Below are 22,964 nucleotides of genomic sequence, written 5' to 3'. Positions count from 1 at the left end.
TTTTTTTTTTTTTTTTTTTTTAATTAAAAGGGTATACTGGTTAGTGTTTACCTCACAAACATAAAGTACAGGGATTGATTCTCACCTTCTACAGAGAAATTGAGTAGGCTTAAAATGGCTCACAAGGGAGCTAGCCCAGTACTTACCTTTGAACTTATAAAGACATGCTTCTTTATTTTTCACATCGTGACTGGTAATGTAGGTATGGAAGTAGATGTAATCCCACACATGCATAAAAACAATTTATTCCTTTTTTGGCTTTGAAAATTGTATGCTGCTTTCTTAGTAATTCTAACTTGTCTGCTAAATTACAATAGATTCAAAGGCAGTTACTGAGCATGCAGTCCAAGCCATTGAGGAGCATAGCTCAGTTTGTCAACCTTCAGTGCACTGTCTGGTTAAATGACTTGCTCAGAGTTGCACACTAAGCAAATAGAAGCCGAGGGAATCAAGCCTTGGACTATGGGAAGTCACAGCTCATTACCTTAATCCTCTGTGACAACTGACATAGGTTTTTATCCGATGTATACTGAGTATACATGCTCAGGCTGTCATGACTGTTGACTTCTGGATAATCAGTGGCCATGTAATATTCCAGCAGTCTCTCTTTTTAGTAAGTGCAGGTTATGAATATTTTGCTGTTTAGACCACTTGGCAGTGCTTATTTTATAGATGCCCAAAATTAATATGTTTATTGTATGCACTGCTGTTGATGTCTCACAAATGGGTAATGAGGTACTCAGGATATGGGCTACTGCTAAAATGTTATTTAACTACAAGGAATATGAGATGAAACCCTGAACAAACTGCGTATTATCAGTGAAAATTAGCAATGCAAGCTTTTTTGTGTATTTACTCATTTGAAAAGGAGCTAGTTTGGCCGATTCAGTGACCCTTTTTAGTACTTAATTATCTGTGTTTTGTAATAAAAATGTGTCCTACAGGCATTAGGCTTTGAGTTACATACACACTTTCACAGAATTTTAAATTCTTATTAAAATTTAAATATGTAACAAGTCTGAAAATGTCTTGTGGTTTGAATTTTTATATGCATTTATATTTTGTTTTTGAAATTGTTCTTCCTAGTTTATAATCTGGAAGAGTTAGCAGATTTAGTCCTACCAACTTTATTATGTGGGTTACTTGTGGCATTGGACTTCATTATGGCTAGAGTAGAGACTTTCACTTTTCGCTTGTGTCAAGCTGCTGAAGATATAAATTAAGCTGGCAGCTTGATGTACTTTGTTACATTTAACATATTGTTACCGTGCTGTTGTAAGTGACTGGTTTGTGAGAAAGTAATAGACCTGGTTCCGTGTTTTTGTCACTCTGGCATCCTTTTGCACTAACCAAAGATTACTCGCATGGTGCAGCTGCTAAAATTTTTCCTGAGTGGACTTGGTTTCCCTTACTAAGGATGGATAGCTGTTAACCTGGTAATACTGTTTTTTTTTACATGCACATAAATCTGTAAAGTAACTCTGCTGTTTCTTCAGTCTGTTTAGCAAATTGATAAGCTGCAGGGTTCTCAGTCTGCAATATCAACCTTTTTACTCCTTTTCTTCCCTGCTGTTGCCCTTTCTGTGACACGTTTCACTTTAACCGTGACTCAGCATAATGCTCCTTTTAAGACACAATCAGCAGTGGATGTGTGCTTTGGATCATCCTTCTTGTGCCCTTTTAAATAGCTCTTCAAAGTTTTTAAGATTCACATTTGTGGGAGCACCTTGTCTTTACCTACAGCAGTATCACTATGCCTGTGTTTGAAGGTGTGTGCCCAGTGGTCGCCATTTTCTTGCAAGCAGTTCACATTGTTTGCTTCTCTCCATTGCAGCTGTTATAGATCAGTATTAAATTAATTGCCTAAAAAGGCTAGACTTTCCGAATACTCATCGTATCCTAAATATAAATTAGATTCATCACAGGATTTTTCCTTATACGCACAGTGCAGTACAAAACACTGTCCCCAGGTTCAGCATCTCTAAGTAGTGACTTAAGATTAGAAATGGAACAAGCTGGAGTTTTCTTTGTTTATTTTAAGCAGTGATCGAGTCAGCATTTCCAAAGAGTTGCTTGAGGTCCTGTGTAAAACAGAAGTTGCGCATTGCAGCTACATGTTAGGAAATCCTGAAATCAAACTTAAGGCTTCTACATTTATTTCTTCTTGTTTTATGTCTACAGTAGTTGTAGGTGCTGGTTTCTCCCTTGGTTTTTGATACTGTAGTGAGAGGTTTGTCAGTTTGGCATCCTCTGGTGATAGAAAAATAGAGCAGAGAGGAACGTCCCCCACAAACTACTGTTGGAGCAAAACTTGGGCATCCATGTCTGTAATTCATCCTTCATAGATAGCTTTCTTGGATGCATCTTAATAAGGCCCTTGACCCCAGCACTCATTACCATGTCTGAATCCCACCCTGCAGAATCATCTTGTTTCTCTTTCTGCCTAATAGATCACTTCATAGGGATTATTTGAGACTCTTACACCCTGCTTCCCTGTCATCTGCAGTCATACCAGTGCTTAACTTTGGGAACTTGCTTAGAAAATGACTGAGGTTGTCATTCTTTTTGAGGCACGCTGCCATTTATTTTGTGATTGAACTCACTTGTTTGATATCTGTAGTATATGAAAAGTTACACTACAGTTTTTCAAAGAACTTGAGTTAACACATAATTATGAGGGGCATTTGGGGAGAAGATGCCTATAATTCTTTGTATTAAAAAAAAAATGTTACAATGAGCCAATGTAACACTGTGATTCACACTACTCTTAGTATCAAGCAATGTCAGGTGTCCTATATCACTGTTGCAATATTCTTGTCTTGAGGGATGTCCTGCCAAGGATAGTCCAATGTCTGACCAGTGTACCAAAGCCTTTTGATCCTGTATGCGCCATGTATCGCACACATGCTCCCCATTCAGGATGTAGGGCATAAAGGTAATGTACAGATGCGGTTACCCAGAACTACTTTGCAGCCAGTCCAAACGCCGTCATCACTCCTCTGTCTGAATGTCCTTTTGCTGTGCTGAATACCTAGCCACCAGATAAGTGTCACATTGAGGTCTCTTTTTCTTTTGGTCTTGTACTATTTTAGTTACCTGGAGTTCATGTCATCCAAGAAAGGTAAATTTCAATGTGGGAGACAGCTTCATCGTAAGGATCATCACAAACCGTGTCTGTTTTTTGTCTGGGTGCTTCCCATGATCATACATCCTCTAGCATTTTTCAAGTGTTTGTGTCTTAGACTCTTAAAAACCTGCTGTCTTCCATGGCCATCTGTCTCGAGAACCAGAGGTTTAAACTGTTAGCCCAGGTCAATATGGTGGAATCTACTAACCCCGAGGTACTGTTAAGTAAGAATGCGGCCAAGAAATCTCAGTTGGATTCTTTGGCTATCCATCCTGCACTGGACATTTCTGTAGAAGCAGATGATACCTCTGTAGGCTGACCGGGGTCTACATTGAATTCCTCTGCTGCAACCCTGTCAGAGTCCGGCATGGATCTTTCCTTTTGCATGTCCTCTGAGGCTTTCCAGGTGTCTGCTCTGGATGTTAAGGGAGAACCACTGTTGATTATCTTGGAGGACCCTAGAGGGATTTCGTAGATTCTGGTCAGGGAGAAGGTTCCGGGTATTATTATTGAATCTCAATGGTCAGACCATCCTGTGTTAGTTAGGGCTGATACCCTAATGATCCTTAAAGGGAATGGCAAGAATTTACTCAGGGCCTGTTTCATGCCCTAATGGCACTGAAGCCTCCCCAAACGGTTTTTGTGCCTACTCACCTTTGGACTTCAACTCCTTCCAAATGGATAGGGAACCTGATTCCCCAAATGAGGATTCAGAATCTGATGAATGCTCCTTGTCTTGCTGTTCCCAGATGCCTTCACCTTTGGCTTATGATGAAAAAAAGTCCATTAGTATTAAGTCTTCTTTTGAGGAGTTGTCTTTTGGGGGCAGAATAGCTAGCATTATGGAATACTTTAAGTGCGATTCTTCTCATATGTCTGATATCCAGAAAATGTATCATTAGCTGCTTCAGGTGGACACTCATAAACTTTCTGCAGTGCCTCTTCTTTTGGCTGCTTTGTTAGGCACCTTTTACAGCTGTTTCTAAGTCTCCTTATTCTCAGCCTTCTACTCAAAAAAAAAAAAAAATGACAGGTTCTTTAAAGTTCCTGAGGATTGTGAATTCTTATTTGTGTCCTTCTGGTGACCCTGCTGTGGTGTCAGTCTCCTCTGAAAAGCCTTGTAAGCGTTTGCCCTCTTCCAAGCATCTGCCTTCAGACAAGGATAGTAGGGCAATGGAGAGAATTGGTAAGAAGATTATACTTCTACTTTGGCCTTTCGGGCCATCAAATACCAGACCCACATGACCATATATGCTCTGGCCTTCATTGCCCAGGCTTGTCAGGTTATTTCTGACCTCCCTGATTATGAAGTAAAGTCGTCTACTCGATCTATTTTGGGTTTTAACTGTCAGGTGGCTCACCAGTCTATCAGGTACAGCTATGATGCTGCTGATGCCTCTTCCAGAGCTGCTGCCTTTGGGTCTGTAATAAGATGTTACTCTTGGCTTCACCTGCAGTCATTACCTGTAGACATTAAGGGCAAGTAGCTGGATGCTCCTTTGGATATTAAAAACCTCTTTGGGACTGCTGCTGCTGTTAAGTTTAAGTGTCTTCAAGAAAAAGGACCCTAAATATATTTTTGTCTCTCCTATCCCTAGGCTCCAGAGGAACTATCCTACTAGGTCTGCTTTTGCCCTCAGGCAGCCTCATCAGGCTACAAAAGGCAGTATGGTGGGTAGGCAAGCTGCTTCTGCTATGTCTTCTCAGGGTGCTGTTGTTCAGAAGCCTCCTTTATCTGGCAAGCCTGCTTCTCTTTGATATCTTGCCCCCCCCCCCTTCAGCCAGGTTCCCTTGTCCCTTTGGCTCTCCCTCTGCCTTCCAGACTGGCATCCCATAACCTCTGATTCCTGCATTCTGTCATATGTCAGTGTTAATTTATAGTGGGGAAGTCACTTCTTCCTTTTACAAGGATTCCCCAGCCTTCTTTGGAGCAACTTCCTCATTTCTCAAAGGTTCTTGGGTCCCTGGTGGACCAGGGAACTATTCAACCTCTCCCCCCTTCCCAAGTAGGAAAGGGATTTTACTCCAGGATGTTCCTTGTTCCGCAAAAGGAGGGCACTTGGAGACATGTTCTGGATCTCTCCTTCCTCAACAGCTTTCTCAAGGTTCCTTCTTTCAGATATTTACTCTTAAAACCCTGTTTCCTTCTTTTCTACCCCAGGCTTTTCTGGTGTCCTTGTATCTGAAGGATGCTTACCTTCATGTCCCTATTCACCTTCTTTGCAGGAAGTTTTTACATTTCTCTGTTTCTTCCTCTCATTTTCAATTCTCCAATTTGCCATTTGACCTCTCTACTCCCCCCAAGGGTATTTGCAAACTGCCTCGCTCCTGTGATTGCCTTTAGCAGGCTCTAAGGCATTGATTGATGACTTATTGATTTAAACATCATCTCCTAGTTGCCTATTTTAGAATCTGTAGTTCACCGTCTCTGTCCCTCAGAGTCTGGGGTTCATTATCAACTTCTGAAAATCATGTGTATCTGAGTTGCAGGATTCAGACAGTGCCAATGTTGGCCTCTCTTCCACTTCCAAAAGTTTTGTCCTTGACAGCTTTTTTCAGTCTCTTCTTCCTCTGCCTTCTATTCCAGCTAGAGAGTTTCTTTGGGCCCTGGGATTTATCGCTGCTATTGTTCCAGTCCTCCCTCTTGCCAGACTGCACATGCGGAAGCTTCAGTGTTATCTCAAGTCAATTTGGTTTCAGCATTGCCACCCTCTGGATTTCAGAGTGCCTCTCCTTTGTTTAAAGCAAGAATTTGAGTGGTCAGTTCAGCAGCCTGTCCTCAACCAAAGCCTGCCCTTTCATCCTCTGGTTCCTTCTCAGCTGTTCACTGATGTGTCAAACATGGGGTGGGAGGCTTCCTGTGGTCACCTGAAAGTTCAAGGTCTTTGACCTCCCCCATCAGATGTCAGACCATATCAACATCAGAGATGAGATCTCTGACTGTAGCCCTTCAGGCTTTTCACCAGGCCATTCTGAAGGTTTACACCGACAACACCACAGGGATGTGGCATGTCAACAAGCAGGAAGGCACAAAGTTTTACCTTCTCTGCAGCCTGACTCTTCAGGCCTGGGATCTGGCTCTCGTATATCAGTTAATTCTTCAGGTATTGTATATTCCTTCAGAGCACAGTTCTAGTGGCAGACTCTTTGAGCAGGTCCAGAATACAAGCACACAAGTGGATGCTTCACACAGACATATTTCTGGACATAGTCCTTTGGTGGGGTATTCTTCAGCTAGATCTGTTTGCCTCTCTGATGAACAGTCAGCTCCCTCTTTTCTGTTCCAGAGTGCCATGCCATCTGTTGTGGAAGATGGACGCCCTTTCTTTTCCTTGGAAGGGGATGTTTTTCTATGCCTTCCTTCCCCTACTTCCAAGAGTTCTGCAGAAGATTCAGCTGGACTCCCCAAAAATCTTGCTAGCAACTCCCTTTTGGCCAAGACCACACTGGTTTCCCCTCTTAGTGCATCTGGCTAGGGGCAGTCAGCACAAGTTCTCACCAGTTGGACCTCCTCACACAGGACAAGGGGTCATTCATTCATCCTCACTTGTCCACGCTTCAATTGTCACTGTGGGTCATAGGGTTTTGATCCCTTTTAGGCATCTTTTTTTTCTTAGGATGTACTTGGGGTTCTACAGGAGGCAAGAAAACCTGCAACCAGAAAGTCTTGCATAGCCAAATGGAAGATATTTTCTGTCTAGTGCCATGCTCATAACCAGGACCCTTTTTCAGTGAGGGTCCATCTGGTTCTCTCCTGTTTGTGAGAGTTGCCCAGTCTGACATGCCTTATTTTTCTGTAAAGGTCCATTTGCCAGTCATTTCTGCCTGTCTGCCCTTGAATCCTGCTTTGGCTTCTCACTTTGAGGTCAAAAAGTTTCATAAAGGCGTCTTGCATCTCATGCTCCCAAAGAAGCCTATTCCTTCTCCTTGGGACCTTAATTTTGTCTTAGAAAAATTGGCCCAGGCTCCCTTTCAGCTTGCAGGTTCAGCTTTTCTGCAATGAAAGACTGTCTTACTGCCTGCTGTTACTTCTGCTTGGGTTGTTAATAAGTTGTCTTTGTATCAGGCAGTACACCTCCCTTAATTTGTTCCTTCCCCTCAGTCAGCTCGAGAAAGGGTCCTTTATGCCTTGGATTTGCACAGACAGCTGAGGTATTATTTTGATAATACTAAGACCATTCAAACGTCTGACCAACTTTTTGTTTCATTTCATCCCAGGATTGGAGTTTGGATGTTTCCAAGCAAATCGTCTCCTCTTGGATATCCAAGGCCATTCCCTTTTGTTGTTTTCATGGCAAGTGTTTGTCTACTTTTGTCAAAACTCACTCCACATGGGCTGTTGCCTTTTCTGGTGCTTTCTTCAAGGGGCTGGACACCAGTTCCATCCTTGAAGCTGTTAGTTGGTCTTCATTGCATACCTTTACTAAGCATTATAAATTGAATCTGGTTTCTAGGGCCAGAGCAGGTTTTTCTAGAGCCATTCTGCATGTGTTCGTTAAGGGCTCTTTCCAGCCTTCTGCCTGCCAGTCCTTTTCTTGAGCTTTTGTACTCTCCCTAAGATGAAGAATACTTCAGTGGTCATATAGAAGGACATAGTACAGTTGTGTAAAATCTTACCATAACCGTAGTTGGGCTTCTCTTTATTGTTGCAGTATTCAGTTCCTCCCTCCACCCCGTTTTTTTTTAGTTTTGCTTTGGTTTCCCTCCTGGCTGACAGTTTCCCTTTTTTATCTGCATTTTCTCCTTCTGGGTGTGTATAGCCTCCTTTGTCCTATGGAGACTGTTCTCTTCTGGAACAAGTCAGTTCTGGGTAACTGCAACCATATGTCACGTTTATGCCTTACATCCTGAACGGGGTGCATACGTGTGGTGTATGCCTCATACAAGATCTAAAGGCTTTGTGGTATACTGACCAGACATTGGGCTATGCTTGACAGGGGATCCTTAAGGTGAAGAATTCTGCATCAGTGGAGAGAAGGATGTCTACTGTTATGGTAAAATTTTACACAACTGTACTTTCTAGTACTTCTCAGCTGCTAGATTTTTAGGAATCTCTATGGTAGCCAAAGACTGACTGGGTGCAGAAGGCCACGCAACAGGTAGCAGTCTTCATCCCTGGCTCCATTGCAAGGCATTTTGCTCTAATTTCTGTACAAACATGCATTGTTAGTCTTTCATCCCTTTTACTATCTGTTGCATGTTCAACAGCTGTTTAATGAATGTCTCAGTGATGTGTACCATTTTTTCCCAGTCATGTTCTCCACTGAGTGAAGAATTTAGCCCTCCCAGGTAAGGCCTTCTGGAACCAAATTTCCCCCCTAGATCTCTGAATCATCAGCTTTGGCTGTACTAATGACTCTTGAGTGACTAGTTTCTAAGACAGGTTGTGTTAATTTCTACTTGTATGCCCCTTATGATGCTTTCTTTAGGGAAATAATTTACAATGGTGGTGCTTACTTAGGAGCAGCCCTTACAGTCCTGTCTTCATCTCAGGGAATCTCTCTGTGCCTGTATGAATAGGGCTGATATAGTAGCTTTGCGTCATTCAACAATGTAGGCATTCCTGTGGGATGTAGTTTTGCAGATTTTGAAACTCCCAAATAAAACAGTCTTTCATTTGAAGTTTCACTTTGCATTGGTAATGTAATTGAAAAGCACTTTACGACAATTTCCTTTTGTCATTTTCCCCACCCATGATAGGTCATTGGCTTTATGGTCTCCTAATTACTTTCCCTTATGGTCCTCTTAAAAACTGAAACATGTCATCAGTAATGCATGTAGCCCCTCACTATCACAATTCTATCATTGCCATCTTTTTTTTTTTTTTTTTTTTTTTTTTTTTAACTTCTTTTGTCATTGTTTGATCTCCTGTAGCAATTAATGTACTCTCCTTTTCTTTGTCCCCGATACTCTGCTAAATATCCCTCCTGAAGTCTTATCTTTATCAAATTTACATGCTCCTTTATTTCAAAGTATGTCTCCTGTAGCATCCTTGTTTGCCCTCTGCATTTTTAATGTAGTTCAAAATTATTTCCTTTTTGTGTATACCTGTGAGACCATTCACATTCCAAAATAATATGTTTGGCTTAACCATTATGATAAGAAGTTGTTATTCCCACCTATTATATATGAAAGCTTTTTTTGATGTCTGTTTCCAGCTTCTGTATTACATGCGTCTCTCTAATGTTTAGCAGGTTGATCTTTTTATACATTTGTTTTTTGTCGTCTCCATTTGAACATGTCACATTTTACAAGACATTGTTTTGATGAAAACCCTAAAAAAGCATCCCCAGAACACCCCCATAACCTGTTAAAATTATGTACATCTTCTCGTAATTAAGTTTAATCCTCTTGATAGGCTTGGTTGTCTCAAATCAGCAGCTGCACACTGGCAAAACCTAAGTTAAAATTAAGGTTATCCATGCTAAGACATGTTGCAGCCTGTTCTACATAAACTAATTGCTATCTGTTCTTGTCTTATCTTTATTCCCCTCCCAGATGTGAAAAACAACTGGTATGTTTTCAGAAAACATTAACTTTTAGCCTTGAGAAAAAAGTGCACTGGCTATCTTTAAATAAAACTAAAATATACAATGTTCAAATAAATGCATTATAGTTTTTAGTTACCAGAAAAGCTACACTCTCTTATTCATTTCCAATAATTTCGGACTTTATTTTTTTACTGAGCTGCTTGCCCTTTCGTTTTCTGTCAGTAAACAGTGTTCAGACCTCTAGATTTATTGCTTTCAAGTTTAGTCAGCTTGTTTCAATGAAAGGTGTAAGGTCAAAATGTAGAGCTGTCCTCAGCTCTAGATTTCTCAACCGGCAGTGAACCTTTATTTCATTAAAGAAAAATATTTGTTACACTGTGGTCTCTGTTTTTAAAAACCCACTTTTATTCACAGAGAAACTTATCAGTAGATTAAGCCAAGTGGATTAATCCAGACATTCTCCTATGCAAAATTAAAAGAAAACATTTCAGTTATTATCATTGCAGTTTTCCATGTATTTCAAAGGAGAGTGACACACCAGGATGTAAATCTACCACTTTCTTTTACTGTGTACGGAAATATTGAAGTTGACTGTATTCATAGATGTCAGCCCTCTTACTGATGTATTCCAGTGCATTTCAAAAAAGAAGAGTGCCTTTCGTAATCAGAATAACAAGGCAAAGACCCTCCTTTTAAGCGAATATAGAAAACCGGGAGGAAAGATACTCATTGCTCTTTCAGTCTGTTTGATGTAGCGTACCTAGCCCTTCACTTATATTTATAAGGAATACATCGGGTCTGTTTAGCTACACCAGATGTTTTGTTAGGAAACTACAGACAGTATACTATGTTCTGTGACTGACCTGACTAGAGTGATGTACAGGAGACTGGGATTCCTCTGGAGTGCCTCGAAATTTCCCTTAGTATCATGTAAGTGACATTGAAGCTCTTTCTTACTGTGTGGCATCCTGCTGGCCAAAAGGAGAACCTCCCTTAGATTTTTTTGTAAAGTATCTTTGTAGCAAAGTCTGTCTGTCTACTGGTATTCTTGCTTTGTTGAAGGTGACGGGGACCATTTTTCTTCCCAAAAGTGACAGTGCTGCATTTATATTTAATAGTAAGCCATTGTTTTTTTTTTTCACCAGTTAAAGGTTTTAGCCAGTCCTGTCTTGAAAATCAACTCACCTGGCAGTAGAAGACAGTGCTGTCTTGTTTACACTTTTCTCCAACTTAATGAACAAAAGGCTTTCATCTGGTATTCTTGTGTCAAAAAAATGCTGCAAAGTAATGACACAGTGCAGAGCCTAACTACTTCAGCTAGTGACCACCCAACCTTCACAACTAGCTTTTGTTTGATACCCAATTGTCAGTCCAGCAGACATTTATATATCCTCAAGCTTGTTGTGTCTATAAGCGTTGGCAAGCCCTAGGCTGGTGTGTGAATGGATATACCCCCATGAGTACCTACATGGTTTATCCCTCAAGAAAAGTAACCTCATTTGGTAGGCATGGCTTAGTTACAAACCCATATTGATTTATATCTAGAAGCAGTACATTACCCATATTCCTTTAACTAATTCCATAATGATCCTGTTAATAGCCGTGCCAGGGATGCTGGTGAGGATGACTGATCTGTGTTTCTTAGACTTGACTGTAGATCTACCCTTGTGGCCAAAGACCACTGTGTACTTCTGTCATTTTCTGGAGATGAATCCTATAGTGAGATGTTTGTTTCCTAGGATGTTAGAGACCCTGTAAGTTGCACTTAGTGGCATAAAGAAAACTACTGGGTATGTTATCTGGGCCAATGGAATTTATGTTTTTGATTTTGCCCAGGGTTGTTTCAGTATAATTGTGGGATATGTTTGGTAGGGTTGTAATTTCCCTTTGGGTTAGTAAATAGGATGCTGAAATTGTTGCTGTGCTTGTTTGCAAAGCTATTAGCTGTATCGTTTGGTTCAGAATTTATTTTATCATTACCGTAGGAATGTTGCATTCTTGGGGAGTGCCTATAACATTTCTTAGTTATAGAATACTTTATTACTTCTTTTATTCATTCTTATAAGTCATGTAAATGCATAGGAGGATTTTTTATGAATTCCTTTTTGGGCTTGGTCGAGTTTGGCTATGTTTTTGACATTGGAACCTTTTATATGTTAAGTAGAGACTTTTTATTATTTTTTTTTTAATTGAATATGTTTCTTGGTTAAACAAGCAAACCGCATACAGTATTATTTAACATTCAAACTCTTGTTCAGATCTAACAACATCTAATACAACCATAAGCATTTAGTAACTCGTAACACAAAAGCTACTAATCAAAATAGCTGTTTTACACTATTTGCTTGTGCATGTATGTAATTTGTAGCTAACTGTTAATGGTCAGTTCAAGTCATATTCTGAAGACATTCTTTCCTATACATACATACATGTTTGCACTTTTCTCATTCTGCCATTCTCATTTGCTTCCTCATACATTTCCCTATTTGTCAATCTCCTCTGCATCATGCAACATATACTTTCATTATGTTTTCACCCTTCTTACTTAAATACTTAAGACTTTTCACTTTAAAAGTTTAAATACTTGGGATCAATAGTTCAGAGTAATGGTGAGTGTGGAAGAGAGGTGAAGAAGAGAGTACAGGCAGAGTGGAATGAGTAGAGAAGAGTGTCAGGAGTGATTTCTGACAGACTAGTACCAGTAAGAGTGAAAGGGAAGGTCTACAAGAGGGTAGTGAGACCAGCTATGTTATATAGGTTGGAGACAGTGGCACTGACAAAAAGTCAGGAGTTAGAGCTGGATGTGCAGGGTTAAAGATGTTAAGATTCGCACTGGGTGTGACGAGGGTGGACAGGATTAGGAATAAGTATATTAGAGGGTCAGCTCAGGTTGGAAGGCTTGGAGATGGTCAGAGAGGCAAAATTATGTTGGTTTGGACGTGCTGAGGAGGGATGCTGTGTATATTGGGAAAAAGATGCTAAGGATGAAGCTACCAGGTAACAGGAAAAGAGGAAGGCCTAAGATAAGGTTTATGGATGTGGTGAGAGAGGACATGCAGGTGGTAGTGTGACAGAGCAAGATGCAGAGGACAGGAAGAAATGGAAACAGATGATCAGCTGTGGCGACCCCTAATGGAAACAGCCGAAAGAAGAAGATGATGATGTTTTTACCCTTCTACTCTGTCACCCCCCCCCCCATTCATCACACACTGCATTGCACACACCGTTTTTGTCATAACTAGACAGCATACACAGTTCTCCCACACTTTCCTAGCTGTTCAAAATGTACATTTTTTCCTTTCTCACTACTACTACTACTGCTACTAAATCTAAAATCTACACCTACAGTCCAATAAGTTATTCTCAGTTCTGGTAAAACATAACAGTTGCCCCCAAAGATTTCTGTTTTTGTTTAAATTCACAACAGTAATCTTTTAATTTTCATTGTTCTATTATAGGATTAACCCAGGACAGCTCATACTAACTACACTCCCAGTTCCTCAAATACAAACTGCATTTCCCATGCCCTGCTAATGCCAGTAGCATCAGAAGTTTGACCAAATCAGTGCCTGCTTCTCCACCCAGTCTAACAGACATTGTTGCCATCACATAATCTTGGCTTATAGAAAACAGCCCCAGTATTCAGCCCTCCCTCCCTGGTTATAATTACATATTCAGTGACAGACAAGGTAACAGACTCCTATATAAATCCCATCTTAGCATCACAGTAATAGCTCAAGTGAATGCCACCTCAGACTCTGGCAATAATCATTCTTTCACTTAAGAACAGTCTTTCCTAATTGCCATTGCATACCTTCCACCATGTTTATCTTTTAAACAGTTTCCAAGCACTCCTTCATAGCATTGTCTCAGCATCCGTCAAGCATAAAAACGTAGTTATTTAGGGGGATTTCAGTGTTAACTTCTAGGCCACAGACACTTTTGTCCATACCCTTTTGCAGCTTCAGGATAAAATCCTCTACCTATTTTCTAGAGTACACAAACCCAACAAAAATGAATGAATTACCAAAGAACTAAAACACGTACTTACAACTAAGGGATGATTCCTAGAATAATTGGAAATAAAACTCCACCACAGATACTTGAAAGTAATTTACCCTCCTCTGTAAGCTATGAAAAAAGCTACACAAATTCATCAGTCAGCTTCCTCTTAAGTTATCCGTATTCGGTAACATCAGACACTTGTGGAAGAAAGTTAACCTTCTAACATGCCAGAAAACTCCAGACAGCAGTGACTCTGTGGACACCCTTCACTGCACTCATGGGACAGCTTTTTTGTTCCGACTTCCTCTTTTAATTCAGTAATCTACCAGAGACCACCCCCCCCCCAAAAAAAAAAAAAAAAAAAGAAAACTAATTTCTTCCCCGTTCATATCATCCTTTTACTTTAAACAGATTCAAGTCAAAGACAGTGAACCTTTTCTTGACATATTTATTTCACATCATATCCCTCTGACAATGTTAAAGTTTGGTTCATATTGTTCTGTGAAGAATTCAGCACCATCTATGTACTTCATCACCCATCTCTCTGTTACCACTAACCGTGTCCAGTGTTTGAAAAACAGTACTAGTTAAACCCCTGCCTAAACAAGCTAAACCTAATAATGGGTCTAATTTGTGTCATTTACATATAGATTTTTACTTTCATTCAGCAGTACCATCTCATTTCCTTTATGCAACATGGCTTCTGAACTGTCTGGAGGAGTGTAACTTCTCTTTGGTACCTAACAGATGCTCTTGTCATAGACCACAGTAGTGTTCTATGTTGCAGAGCACTCTGTCCTGCCTAATCATTTATTGGCATCCACTTGGTTCAATGACTTCTCATTTACCAATAAACTATTTAGAGTCCAACTTTGCTAGTCTACCTCTCTCGATGCTCCTTTATACAAAGGAGTGCCTCAAAGATCTGTTCTTGTCTCCTCCCTTCACTCCAGCTTTATAAATAAACTCCCAAATATCAATTCATCCAATTGTCCATGCTTATGACATGTTTATATTTCAAGTCTAATTCTTCATATTCTAACAGACACACAAAACTGCAAATTGACTGGCACACTCTTCAGCTGGATTAAACCCAACAAGCTACCACTAAAGTCGACTAAAACCAAATCCATGATGTTTGGCACAGTAGATAACATTTCCAAACCATCTCTCTCCTTAGACATCAAAGACATTAACACTATTCCAGTTAAAACTAAACCATCATTTAAATACCTAGGCATTTGGTGTCATAAAACCCTCAATTGTCAATTTCAGACTGAGAAAAGTAAAATCAATCATCTACTTTCTTTGGCCCAGAAGAGCTTCCCTTATATGTCCTCCTCAACAAGATCAAACATTATTCTATCAATGCCAGAAGGATTCGATAGCCATATAACCTTCCCTCAGTTGCAGCCACTTCACACAGAAATACTGCATTCCCACATCCCCTCTCTAATAAAATATATTGATTTACTGTCAGCTCCCCATATTCTTGAGCATCTCTGTCGCACTCAGGAAGGCTGTCCTATAAACAAAGAGCTAACCCCCTGGGTTTGCCCATGTTTCTATTACCCCTCAAGACTTTCTCACTACTTTCAGCAAAGCTTAGCACTATACTCACCTTTTACAACTTCAGACAATGCAGACAAATCTGGTCCTATTCTACAACTCCTAACAATTAAACTGCAATTTACTAATCACAGCTTCTTAGTTTTATAGATGATAGGTTCATAGATATTAGGTATTCCAAGGCAACTGAGTCTCATTCTCATTTTCATCTTGACGGTAGGCTCACTCAGACATCGCCTCCTTAATCCAGGTGGGTCATTCTGATAATTCCTGGAGTAAATTTGTAGATACCCATTCAGTCATCTAGCTTTTGTTTACAGGAAGATGAGTCACATTGGTCAACATCAGGGGAAGGGGGATGTTTGAGGTAAGGGAAGTGCTGGATTATAAACCTATCCTTCCATCGTGTTTTATTTAGCTACTGGTGAAAATTTAGGTCCTTGGTTCTAGTATTGATGGTGATATTGGACTTGCAGAGAAACATGAAGTGCAGGGCAATTAGATCTCTAATGGAGTGGTAAGTTACATAGACATCCCCTCAAAACTCTGCAAGACACTGAATAAAAGAATAGAGCCTCCAGCCTCTCTTGGTAGCTGATGGACTTTAGGCCTGTGACCTTTTTGTTTAAGAACATTTGGCATCTTTCTAATCGTTTGAGAGGGGCATTGTACTCTGTATAATTAACCTTCATTCGTATAAGGGAGTGATTACAGCTGATTTTGATGATGTTCCTGTGGCAAATACCTGGACTTAAAGGGATTCCTGACATCTGTTACATGATGGCCAAAAGAGAATGAGCTATCAACCTAGGTCCCTAACTACATTTTCATTTTGCAGAGGTGTGTTGGCTAGGCAGTATGAAGAGAGGAAGGGTTGTATACCGAAAGTGATGATACTCTACTTTTTATGATTTAGTTTGAGGCAATTGTAGTACACCTAGAGTTTTACTAAGGAGAGTTCAAATTAGAGGGTTTGTGCGTCATGGGGTGACCCAACTACAACCCCCAGTTTACAATAATTTGTAAACTTTGTTAGTTAGAAGTCTTTCAAGACCTGAGAAGTAAATACCAGAAAGGAGAGGTCCCAACACCGAGCCGTAAGGTACTCCACTGGTCACTTTCATACTTTCTGATAAGACTCCTAACAACTTGTACTGTGTTGGTTCTTTCAGCCACTTTGCTATCAGTCTTACCTCATATGGGTTAATTGTCAAAGCATTTATCGTTTGCATGATGCCAGCATGGGAAATGGCATTAAAGGCCTTATCTAGATCTGGATATAACCCATGTACTGCTTGACCACCATTTTTATCTTCTGTAACTGTTCTGAAGAAAAGACTAAACAGTTAGGATCTACACCTTACAAAATCAAACTATTTTTGCCTCAAAATTTGGGATTCACATTTCTCTTACATAAAATATATAACCTAAATTCACACCACAGTTCAAAGCTCATCTTCTGAAACAAGGCCAGTGGGAAATGCGTCACAGAGGCGACATCACCTAATATTTGCCACACTTTGTTTCACTTCCTCCCAACCTTTTATTGCCTGTGTTTCTCATATATCTTTTCCATATATCTTTTCCAGCTTAGCCTGCTTCTCTTCTTTGCATACTATTATCTGGGATCTTGTACCTTACAAACAAGGTGTCTGTAAGTGCTATTTGTTAGTTTGTAAATGATTTGATTTTTTTTTTTGTACCCAGAAGGATTTGGAATTTATCTATTATTAGTTTAGCTGCACAATAATACATATTGTAGTCCTGATGATGTTTCTGTCACATCCCATGAATTTCTCTTAATAGTCCTGATTACTCTGTTCATCCATTTTGCCATTCTTCTAACATTTGAGGTCTTTTTACTTTCTGTAATCTATTTCTTTAATCTGTTTTAATATGTCTACCCATGTCTGTTGAGCCAGGCTGGTCTTCCTTTATATAATTTTCATCAAGACTGAGAGCTTCTTTGCTCTCTCTTTCCTGTGAATCTTCTAAATTAGTTTCCAGAACATCGTCCTGTGACGAAGCCTCTTCAGATGCATCTTGCTGTATTTGATGCTCCTCCGTATGGGAATCCATTGGCCCATCATGCTGCAACATTACCTGTGTCAGTGTTGCCCTGGTCTCCTACTCCTTCCCTTACTGTGCAACCTGAACTAGACTTTCACATGGGACTCCTACAGAAGTCTCCAAAGCATCACCAGGTAGCAATTTTTCTTCAGTTGCCTTCTGCTCTTTAATCTGGTGACCCATTGTTCCATCATGTTGTGACTCTGTGCTGTAGTCTCCATGCTAAACCCATCACTTCACAAATAGTCCATCATTTCAGTTTAACTAGTCCATCATCTCAGTTTGGTTGTTTAACTTCTACCATGCTAATCCTGTTTTCTGCATTCCTCCTTTGTGATCTTATTGTTTGTATTGTGAAATGTTCCACATCTGGATGCATTTGCCTGATTTTCACTTCAAATTTCTTTGGAGATGCTTTTTTGTATTTTGGCTTTCTCCTTTGCATAAAAATTGCACTAAAACCAGATATATTTTTTCTTTCCCTTAGCCGTGTTCCTTTTTTATACTTTTCAAAAAAATATCTGGATTTTGTTCTTTACATTTTCACACTTTTAAAGACGAAGACATCAAAGTTCAGAAGTCAAAAATAATTTACTGTTTTGTTATTTTGTATTCATATTTTCCTTGGTTATGTTCTTACTTTTTCTAAGACACTGCTGCTGACAGTTGAGTTCATTTATTTATTTATTTTATTTTATTTATTTTATTTTACATTTGTTAACTGGGAGAGTCCGACTGGATACATGTCCATTTTCAGTGGAGGCCCGGGGAGAAAAACCTCCAGGTTAGTAACGAGCAGTTAAACACATTATAAGAAAGACAGTTACAATACAAAGGTTCAGTAAAATTACAATGTAATGTACATACATTTAAATAGGGAAGCAATAGTTAAGACAGCAGAAATAGGTCTGTTTCTTATGCAAGCAGCTAAAACACATTCACACAAATACTCCAGCAGCATTATTGGATTTGGATGTTTGGACTAATAGTTTATTGGAGGATTGAAGTAATAGTAAGTTACTGTAGGGGTTGATGATGCTTTTGAGAGCAGACGTTTTATCAGGGTGGTGAAGAATTTTATGGGCTATTATGAGCTGGGTATAGTGAAGTAGGCTAGTCCATCCCAGGTGCTTCAAGTTAAGGCAGTGATGGCTCCTGTAGGCCATACCTGTGGCAAATCTAGCTATGTGATTATAGCAGATGGCAAGTTTGCTTAGAGTGGATTTGTTTAAGATAGTGAGTAGGGGGGAGGCATAGAGAAGGGTGAACAGTAGGTGTGTGTGAGCAATAGTAGATCTAGCGTGTGGGGTAAGGAAACATCTGACCTTATAGAGGGACCCAAGTTTTTTGTTGACAGTTTTAATAGTTTAAGATGGGAATGTAGTTGTATATACTAAATTACACAGAAAGAACTGTTATGTCAATCATCTGTTGCATAGAGACAGTCTTCATCCATCTTAAGTATTCAGAAATGTTGCCTCTAACCAGTTGTATAAGGCTTCTAGATTAATTGCAAGGGATACTGATTTTTTCAGCTGATGTTGATACTGCCATTAGGAACTTGAGGGAGAGAGGTTATGAGGATCATATAATTCAAAGTAGTGTGGTTAATGTCACTAATAAAAGACAAAATGAAGCCAGACCATATTTTTCATCTGGCAGTAGTGAGTATATTAGGAGACAGAAGAGATCCAATGACACAAATTTGAGGTTTAAGGTGACATATACTACTGATATTAGTAATTATACTGAAATCATTAAAAGACACTGGAAAGGTCTTACTACAGACAGAGAAATTTATAGATTTTGAACCTAGATTTTTGTTTAAGAACAATGTCATTGGAACGTAGGTTATGCTATCCTAAGTATACACAGCGTAATTACTGATAAGTTGTCCATCTCGCCTTCATTCTTGCTGTTCGGGTTCGAAGCCGATCCTCTGCTCCAACTCGGACATCTTCTATAGCTCGAGAGCTGTTACTGGCTTGAGGCTACCCCTTATCCCAGCATGCCCAGCATCAGCTACCCAGATTTCATTTGCCGCTTCAGTTGCAGGTTGCTTCCTTACTTGCTCAGGCTTAGTATAGTTTTTTCTATTAATATATTTTTGTTTATTCTAGAAAGTTTGTCATGTATTTGTCAATTTTTTTGTCTAGATAATATTCCTTTATCCCTTATCGCTTTCTTGTGTATTTTAGCTTTGTTGGCTGTTGCTCCATAACTTGCAGGCCTTCTGTTCCCTTGAACTCGTTTAAATTAGAGAGTCCCCCCCAGGATAGCCATTTAAATTAGAGGCTTTCCTTTCTGTTCCTTAACTGTAAAAAAAAAAAAAAAAAAAAAAAAAAAAAAAGTCTATTTGTTTCTTGTTTTTTGTAGTATAGCTTTTTATTATTGTTGGCAGAATACAAGCTCCACCAATTAGATGTACACAGACAATTGCGTTTTTACCTTCATAGAACTAAGGAACTAAGAAAGTCGGACCAGTTATTTCTGTCTTGTGCTTTCAACAAACAAGGCCTTCCAGTTTCTAAAGTGACCTTATCCAGATGGTTATCTGATACTATTGCCTTTATTTATCAGTTACGAAATAAAGAGCTACCAGCTAAACCAAAAGGTCATTCCACTAGAGCATTAGCCACCTCTGTAGCTTTTCAGTCTAGGTTGCCCATAGACTCAATCTGTGCAGCTGCCACTTGGGTAAACCCCCACACTATTATCTCTCATTACAAGGTAGATATGGTCTCCTGGAGCAGAGCTTCCTTTGGTTCTACTGTTCTGAAGAGTCTGTTCCAATAAGCCACCAGGGATTTTAGGTGCTAGGGATGCTGTCCCAAACAGCAAGAACAAAGGCGAGATGGACAACTTAACATAAAGAAGTTATGTACCTACCATAACATTCCATGTTAGTTGTCTTCATCTCGCCTTTCTTCTTGCATCCCTCCCTCCTTCCCCCTTCCTTGAGGATTGTGAGGAGTTCCCTTTTGTTTTCACTGGCTGAGCATCTTTTATTACTTCACATGCCAGGTAATTTATAACTCTTTCCTTGTTTAGGTGTATTGGACAACCAGTTTTTAGGAACTGGTCACTCTACTTATGTCTAGTGTGCGCTATCACAAACGAGATCTGGGTAGCTGATGCTGGGCATGCTGGGATAAGGGGTAGCCTCGAGCCAGCAAACAGCTCTCGAGCTATAGAAGATGGCAGAGTTGGAGCCGAGGATCGGCTCCAAACCTAAACAGCAAGAAGGAAGGCGAGATAAAGACAACTAACATGGAACGTTATGGTAGGTACATAACTTCTTTTTCATATAGTACTAGACCTTGTGGACATTGTAATTGGTGCACATACATTGACACTAGCTCTAGTTTTGAACATCCCGATTATGGTACATCATATACTTTTAAAATAAATGCTACATGTGTTACTTCACACATAGTATATTTGGCTCACTGTATGAAATGTAGAATGTTCTACATTAGTAAAACTGATCGTCCATTTAGAGAACGCATCAGGGAGCATGTTTACCATATTAACAAGGGCAATAGTATTAATGCACTTGCCAAACATGTATTGAACACTGACTCCACTCACAGTTTTCAGTTTTTAGTAGTTGCTAGGGTCTATGAGAATGTGTGAGACAAGGGGATATATGTGATAGAACTGAAGATCTGGAATCCACTTGGATTGTAAGGTTGAGGGGGGATGCAGGGAATGGACTAAATGAGTCTGTTCCTTTAAAACCTAAATTAAAGCTGAGACCCCTAAAGAGATAGTTTTAACAATATGATATTATAAGTAAGATATACAGCTTGTTTCATTGTTTTTATAAATATATATATTTTGTTTTTTAAAATGTTCATTATGTGTTTTTAAATGTACTATATCTCTTTTAGTTTGAATATATGTCATTTGCTTTTCAGTTTGTATAAAGGGTGTGTACTTGTTAGTGGTTTTTGATACACCTGATGATGCCTACTTGGTGAAAGTGCTTGTGTTACTGTTTGTGCACTGAAGTAAAAGTTTTTAAACTGGATATAGCAGCCATTTCTGTGTCTTCCTCTACTCATTGTTCATTAGTTTTAATAGTTCGATTGATATGGGTGTCAAATTTAAGGGAGTAATCAATAGTGACCCCTAAAAGCTTAGTATGGGCATCTGGTGATATCATTGTGCCACTGAAAGATTTAACAGAGAAGAGAGGGGAATGGGGTCTTACAGGTGGGTGAGAATATGAGCAGCTTGGTTTTGTTAGGATTTAAAATGAGTTGATGACCTGAGAACCAATTTTCTACTATATTAAACATATTTTGGGTGATTGCCATGAGCTCTGTCGGGGAGGTGGCTGAACAAATTATGGTTGAGTCATCTGCATATTGTATGCATGTAGCCTGGGGAGAGACGGTGGGCAAGTCATTTATAAAGATTGAGAAAAGAAGGGGACCAAGGATAGAGCCCTGGGGAACACCTAGAGTGACAGGTAAACGTGATAAAAGTTTAACCTGCCATAGTACAGCTTGCTGTCTGTTGCACAGATATGACGGAAACAATTTTAGTGTGTAGTCATTAAGTGATCATGTTTTTAGAGTATCTATAAGAAGATGATGGTTCACCATATCAAAGACCTTAGAGAGCTCTAAGAAGAGGGCTGACGCACGATTGTTATTGTTTCGGTTGTGATTATTGGTATTAGAAAAGGATAGGAGGGCTGAGGTGGTACTATGATTTGGCCTGAAGCCATGCTGTGACTTAGCTAGTATATTGTTTTGAGTGAGATGGGACATGAGTTGTCTATGGACACATTTTTCCATGACTTTGGCTAGTGGTGACAGTATTGCTATAGGTCTAAAGTTAGATAGCTCTAGTGAGCTTCCTCCTTTGTGAAGAGGAATAATGTGGGATATTTTCCAAATGGTGGGGATGGTGGCTTCAGACAAGGTATGGTTTATGATAATGGAGATTGGGTAAGTAATGGCATCTGCTGCTTTTTGCAGATACTCTGGAGGAAGAAGATCAGCTGCTAGGGTGGTGGGTTTTAGATTTTTAAGTAGAGATCTGATAGATGATGTGGAAACCGGTTGGAAGGTAAAGGAGGAGGCCAAGGTAGCTGTGGTGCTAATTCGGCTAGGGGAGGTGGGTGTCACTTGGTTGAATTGGTTAGCCAGGGATTGAATGGTTTCTGTGAAGAAACTATTAAATATATTTGCAATGCCCTCAGGGCATTGTTGGTTGCAGGTTGTTGGGGTGGGAGTTGTTGTCTGTCCTGGATGCAGGAGTTCTTTGATTCCAGCCCAGAACTTTTGGGGTTTGTTTTGATGTTTTCTTTGGAGATGGAGTAAGAAGTTTTTTTTATCTACTAAGATAGATTTTTTTGTTTCATTTCTTATTTGCCGGAATCTCTGGTGGGTTTGTGGGTCTTTAGAGGTACGCCATTTGTCCCACTCTTTATTTCTAGATATGATTTTGGATTTGGTCTCTTTAGAGAGCCAGGGTGCAATTTTAGTCTTGGTTCTGATGGGACCGTACTGGAACATGGGAATCTAGAATGTTGCGGAATACAGAATTGAAGTAGGCTACCGCATCATCAAGTGGAAGCTGCTTTAGAGTAGACCAATTGCGGGCTTTAAGTTCATTCTGAAACCTGCTGACATTAAAGTTTTTATTATTTCTAATATTTCTAATGGTAGTAGGATGGGGATTGTCTA

General features: G+C 39.7%; 1 protein-coding gene across 2 annotated transcripts in view; it reads left to right on the top strand.

Moving 5' to 3' along the window:
• RAP1GDS1 (Rap1 GTPase-GDP dissociation stimulator 1) overlaps positions 1-22,964 on the top strand; it is a 1,654,780-nt gene that overhangs the window by 567,656 nt on the left and 1,064,160 nt on the right. The window lies entirely within an intron of this gene.

Source organism: Protopterus annectens, chromosome 3.part1 (assembly GCF_019279795.1).
Source record: "Protopterus annectens isolate FY-2018-M chromosome 3.part1, PAN1.0, whole genome shotgun sequence".
NCBI lineage: Eukaryota > Metazoa > Chordata > Ceratodontiformes > Protopteridae > Protopterus > Protopterus annectens.
This window is presented reverse-complemented; position numbering and strand designations above follow the sequence as displayed.